Here is a 6,335-nt window from a genome sequence, read left to right as displayed (position 1 = left end):
TATAGTCCGGCTATCCGAACACCCCCTAATCCAGGACTCCCTTAGTAGCCCCTGAACCAGGCTTCAATGACGACGAGTCCGGCTCGCAGATTGTCTTCGGCATTGCAAGGCGGGTTCCTCCTCCAAGTACTTCATAGAAGATTTTGAACACAAAGATAGTGTCCGGCTCTACAAAATAAGTTTCCACATATTGCCATAGAGAGAATAATTTTTACACAAATCTAATCTGCTGACGTATTTCGTAGAGTGACACGCCACGGCCAAGCCTTTATCCGAGTCGTTTTATTATCCCACCTCAGCGCGTCATGCGAGGCGGTTTCCTTGGCACGTCTTGTTAGAGCAGAGACCGTGTCCCCTTATTCCGGGATTCTCATCAATATGGGCGTGGGTAACCCAACCGCTTCTAGGACTCCTAGATTATAGGCAAGTCCAAACGGACACGGAGAGGACGCTTGATATTCACCCTCTTTATAAAGGGACAAGGCTTTTATTTTCCCCTCCCGTGCTCAATCGAATCCTTCCCCCACCTCAAGCTCAAACGCCCAAAGTTCAGGTCAGGTGCTCCGAACCTTCAGTCATGTCTGGATCCAGCCTTCAAGGCCGATGGGTGCCTTCCTCTGTCACGGAAGAAGACATCAAAAAGTTGAGGGAGGCCAGGTATCTAACCGCCGAGATTTTGCATCGGCTGCCTCCTCGAGGGCAGGCCGTCCCCACCCCCGAACCCAACGAGAATGTCGTGTTCATTTCCCACTTCCTCCGAGGTCTAGGCCTTGCTCTGGATCCTTTGGTCAGGGGTTTGATGTTTTATTACGGGCTAGACTTCCATGATCTAGCTCCGGACTCCTTTCTTCATATCACGACATTTATTGTCGTCTGCGAGGCCTTCCTCCGGGTTACCCCTCACTTTGGCCTATGGCTCAAGACCTTTGAAGTAAAGCCGAAGATGATCGAGGGGCAACATGCAGCATGTGGAGGTGCCTCAATACGCAAGATGACGAGAGCTCCATGGCCCAAAGGTTCCATCCCAGAGGTGTCTGAATTGTGGCAACAGGAGTGGTTCTACATCACGGCTCCTAGAAGTGCCAAGTGGGCGGCCGCCCCTGTTTTTTGCTCGGGCCCTCCACCACAACTGATGTCATGGATCAGCAGAGGTTTGAGCTGGGGTCCAGCCAAGGACGTGCCTATACTGCAAAGCCGCATTCGTGATCTCTTCAATGAAGATTTCAGTTTGGTTGCGGTAATACAAGTTATGCTGGTTCGTCAAGTCCAGCCTTGCAAACTCCGGCCTCTTCGCCTGTGGGAGTTCAATCCCGAGGGACCGCATGTCATTCAAAATTTTCTCAGCCTGACGCATGAGGAGATGTACAAGTTATTCTTCGGACCTCAGGTGGAGTGTCCGGAAATCACCGAGGATGTGGGCCTGGGTAGTAACCGCGCCGCCGAACAGGTAAGGCATCTTCCGGCCGAACATACTATCTCTCCTTTGTTACGAAGTTATTTCTGAGAGTTTGCTTTTTGACCAGGACTGGCTAACAAAGGCGAAGTTGATTCGGTGTTCGGCCCCCCTCCGTGAGGGTTTGGAAAATCCGGTATTGGAAAAGATGCTCCAGGTCGCACCTTGCCCGGAGCCCTTGAAGGAAGATACTGTGGAGGATAATACGAGCGGACGCGGGCCCCCAACGTTGCCCATTCTAACCGAGGGAGCGAGCGTCTTCATGAAGAAGACGATCAGAAGAGGAAAAGTACTGCGTCCGGGGATTCGGAAGCCGAAGCTTCAAAACGGGAGAAGAAGTCTCCCACAGAGGGTCCTACCTTGGGGGGCACTGTTGCCGCGCAAAGTCCGCGGGGGGATCAATTCTCCCGCGAGTCGTAAGTGACCCGAAATACTTTAATAGTACAGATATGCCATCTTTTTCTTCTGAGAAAATAACCACCGCATATATCTTTGCAGTTCGGGCCTTAGCCCCTCTCAAATGAGCTCGTCTTCGGGGGATCTTCTTCTAGAGATGATGGAGAGCGAAACGCCTCCTCCAGACTCCTCCACTCCAGAAGCGGGCGACCCTGAAGTGTCGTCGCGGAGGGCCTCTCCGAGTCCGGTGAGGCCAGAAGATAATCCCATTGACCCCCGAAGCTCCCAGTGTCCGGCTCCCGAAGAGAGCAGACAAAAGAGTCCGGCACCGTCTAGTGTGCGATCGGATGTTCTGAGGGAGTTAGTAGGGCGAGCGGCCATCTCAGACGAACACCGTGTGCTGATGAATACGGTGATGGAGAGAATCTCGTCCGCCGAAAGCGGATTGCATGAAGCTTTTATGAGTCTACTGACAGGCTTTGAGGTACATAAAAGAATGTATGATAGTCCTGCACATGCTAGGTGTGCCCTGTGTAGATAGTAGCCCCTGAGACTCTGGTTGTCATCGGAAACGATGACGAACAGAGGATCATATTCCCAGGTAATAACCATACTGCCTCTATGTGCAGGTGATGGAAGCTTCGGTGGCTAGCCGGACTAGCGAGTTTGCCCATTTAGAACGGCAGTTGGATGCGGCGAACACCGACATCGAGCTTGTTAACAAAAGGCTTGACGAGGCATAGCGTAAGTGTCATTATCTGGTAAACACCACATAGGAAGAGCAGCATGATGCCAGTATCTTTAATATGTTGTGACTACAAATGGGGCTGTCAGTATTGAAGCCTTGCGGGCAGAACTTGCCCGAGCCAAGGAACAAGCGAGGTTGGGTAATGCGGCTGCTTTGAAGGCGGCCGAAGAGTTGCAAGCCGAGAAGGCCGCGCATGGCGAGAGCCGAGACAAGATGGCCAAGATGGCCATAGAATTAAAAGCCGCCGCCGACCGTTGCCGGGTTCTTGAAAAGGAAAATCAAGCGAAGGCATCAGACCTTGAGAAGGCTGCTGCGACGAGAAAAGACCTCCGCTCTGCTATGAGGGCGAAGAAGGAGGAGCTGCGGGAAGCCGGGGATATTGTAGCTGGGAAATCCTTTATGTTGCGGAGGAAGTTCAGAGATCCACGGTATGCCCCTCTGGATCGGCTGTGGAGTTCGGAGGATGTGTATATGGATTTGGCGGCGAGCGCTGCCGATGCGGCCAAGTACTTCCAGGGTCAGACGGACCGTGAAGTAGACCGGCTGTTTTGGAGACAATTCCATTCTCCCGAGCGTCCGCTTTCATTGACTGACCAATTAGCCGAATGGGCCGAACTAAATAGGTTGTCCGGACTCTCCGTGAGGTCTGTTGTGGATCAGCTATGGCCGGAAAGGTCAAAACCGAACAGCTATTTCAGCTTGGTGCAACAGTTCCTTGACATGGTGCCGCGCATTAATGCGATGAAGAGGTCGGCGTGCATAGAGGGCGCACGGATGGCCTTTGCCCGTGTTAAAGCATACTGGGCGGAGATGGATGCTACCACTGTTGTAGCGCGGGATTCGGCCATAGGTCGAAGGGCTGCTGAGCACTACTTTGAAGAAGTTCTTGAGGGTGCTCGTTTGATAGAGACCCAGTGCTCAAAAATATTATGTCTGAGTGATATGTAATCTCATTGTAAGCGAAATGCTTTTATAAATTTTTATAAGGCTATTTTTATACTTTTGCCTGAAAGTAATATGATGCCTCCTGGGCGGCCGTTTATGTATACATGTGTATAACCTGAAAGATTGCAGTCGTCGGCTTCAACCCCCACGCATATAATGCGGAGGTGCTCGCAAAAACACGCATTCACACTTAACCCAACGTCTTGGTCCTATTAAGGAGGTGATAGCGGAGCGATAGAGGCAACCGGACTATAATGCTTTAACACTTTCACTTAGCCATAGGAGTTTGACAGTGGGGCTACTAGATAGCCCCTAGTGGCTCCGCACTCTCCCGATCCCGGGGTGCGTACATGCCTGGCCGGAAAATGGCCCTTCATTAAGGCGGAGGAATTCTAACATTCCCACAGGTCATCGAGTGGTTGACCAGTCTCACGCTATATCATGACAGTCAGTTTTCAGCTTTCTCTACTGAGGTGCTCGTCCGGATGAACCATGGCACAATCGCAGTAGTTCTCCTGGTGCTACCTTAGTCGGTAAAGCGGAATGTAAGGCACCAAAACACAGGAGCCGGGCAAACCCAACATTTGACCAAAGATAATGATTCGGAGCTGATGCATATAGGGCCAAACTCGCGACGCCGAACACTCCCTAAGGTATTCGGTCTTTATGGTATAAACCGGGCCCAAATAATGGCCTTAGTAAGAAGCCCCTTGTGTCCAGGTACGTGCATTGTTCTGGCGTGGCCACATGCCAAGACATCAACATCCTTATCAACGGTGGATATGTATCAACAAGAGACAGTAAAAAAGGTTTACGTAGGGTCTTAATCTAAAAAGAATCCTTGGAGCGGGTCCCTGCGGCACGTCTGCGCCTGTGTCTCCGTTGTGCCGTATCCTGGACGGGTGTAGCACGATGATCGTCACTTGTCTGCGCGAGTTGAGCCCCTTGTATTGACAAATAGGGGTGTGACTATTTATTCGGTATAAGTAGCGGCGCCGGACTCGATTAGTTATGTCTGAGGTCTTGACGACCTATTGGATGCTTTCGCTCGTCCGGGCGCCTTTAGTGTGCGGCTGCCAAGGCAGCCTCACTCTCTTCGGCGCGCAGAGATCGCTTGATATTTCCGTGCACTGAAATCATGCCACGTGGACCGGGCATCTTGAGTGTGAGGGAGGCGTAGTGTGGTATTGCATTAAAGCGAGCGAAAACCTCGCGTCCGAGCAGTGCTTGATAGCCACTTTGAAACGGAGCGATGTGGAAAGTTAAATGCTCGTGACGGAAGTTATCGGGGGAGCCGAATATAACTTGTAGTGGGAGGGAGCCCGTACAACGAGCCCCTGGGCCTGGCGTTACACCTTTAAAGGTAGTATTGCTATGGCAAATTTGTGTTGGGTCTAACCCCATCCCGCGGATTGTATCCTGATATATTAGGTTTAGGCTACTGCCGCCGTCCATCAAGACTCTTGTGAAGTGATATCCGCCAATTACTGGGTCTAATACCAGGGCAGCCCATCCTGCGTGTCGGATACTTGCTGAGTAATCGCGATGGTCAAAAGTGATCGGTTGAGACGACCAGTGGTAGGACTTCGCGGTGACAGGCACTTGGGTATATTTTCCTGGGAGTGCCGCGTTGTTTTTTCCCTTGATCACGTGTAACACGTTTACTGTTTTGACTTCTGGTGAAAATTTCTTTTGTTTCCCCGTGTCTTGCTTGGGGGGCTCGTCCTCGTCTTCACTTGGTGTATCCTCCCCCTTGTGTACGGCGTTGAGCTTGCCGGACTGCTTGAAGACCCAGCATTCTCTGTGGGTATGATTAGCAGGTTTACCAGGGGTACTATGGATCTAACATACTTGGTCCAGAATTTTGTTGAGGCTGGACAGTTCATCCCTGGTTCCTTTAGGGGGCGGCTTTTGACCTGGCCGAGAGCTTTTGAATCCGGCATTTACTGTCGCGCCCTTCGTGCTGTCTTCTTTATTCCGGCGTTTGTTATTGCTGTTGCGCCATGATTTCCCGTTTCCATCTCTAACTTCAGATGTACTGGGGTCGCTGGTGCTGCATCTGGCTAGCCAGCTGTCCTCACCCATGCAAAAGCGGGTCATGAGGTTTGTTAATGTGGCCATCGTTCTCGGCTTATTTTGGCCGAGGTGTCTGGCGAGCCATTCGTCACGGACGCTATGCTTGAAAGCTGCCAAGGCTTCGGCGTCCGGACAGTCGACAATCTGGTTCTTTTTAGTAAGAAACCTGTTCCAAAGCTTTCGGGCTGACTCTCTGGGCTGTTGAGTTATATGACTCAAATTGTCCGCATCCGGAGGTCGAACATAAGTCCCTTGAAAATTTGCCCGAAAGGCGTCTTCGAGCTCTTCCCAACTTCCAATGGAGCTTTCGGGGAGGCCTTTGAGCCAGTGACGAGCTGGCCCTTTGAGCTTGAGGGGTAAGTACTTGATGGCGTGGAGATCATCTCCTTGAGCCATATGGATGTGAAGGATGTAGTCCTCAATCCAGACCCCAGGGTCTGTTGTTCCGTCGTATGCCTCTATGTTTACGGGCTTGAATCCCTCTGGAAATTCATAGTCCAACACCTCATCGGTGAAACATAGGGGGTGTGCGGCACCCCTGTAGCTGGGTGTACCGCGTTGTTCGGATGTTTGTTGTGTTGCATTGTATGCTGGGGCGCGCTTGCGTGGTCCGTAGATGGATCTTGTTGCGCCGTCCTTTGGGTGCGAGCCCTCGCATGGGTCGTGTATTGTATTGTGAGCGGTGTTGTATGCCGCTCTGTGTTGGTAGAGGGGTCG

Source organism: Triticum dicoccoides, chromosome 5A (genome assembly GCF_002162155.2).
Source record: "Triticum dicoccoides isolate Atlit2015 ecotype Zavitan chromosome 5A, WEW_v2.0, whole genome shotgun sequence".
Lineage (NCBI taxonomy): Eukaryota > Viridiplantae > Streptophyta > Magnoliopsida > Poales > Poaceae > Triticum > Triticum dicoccoides.
Note: the sequence above shows the minus strand (reverse complement) of the source record.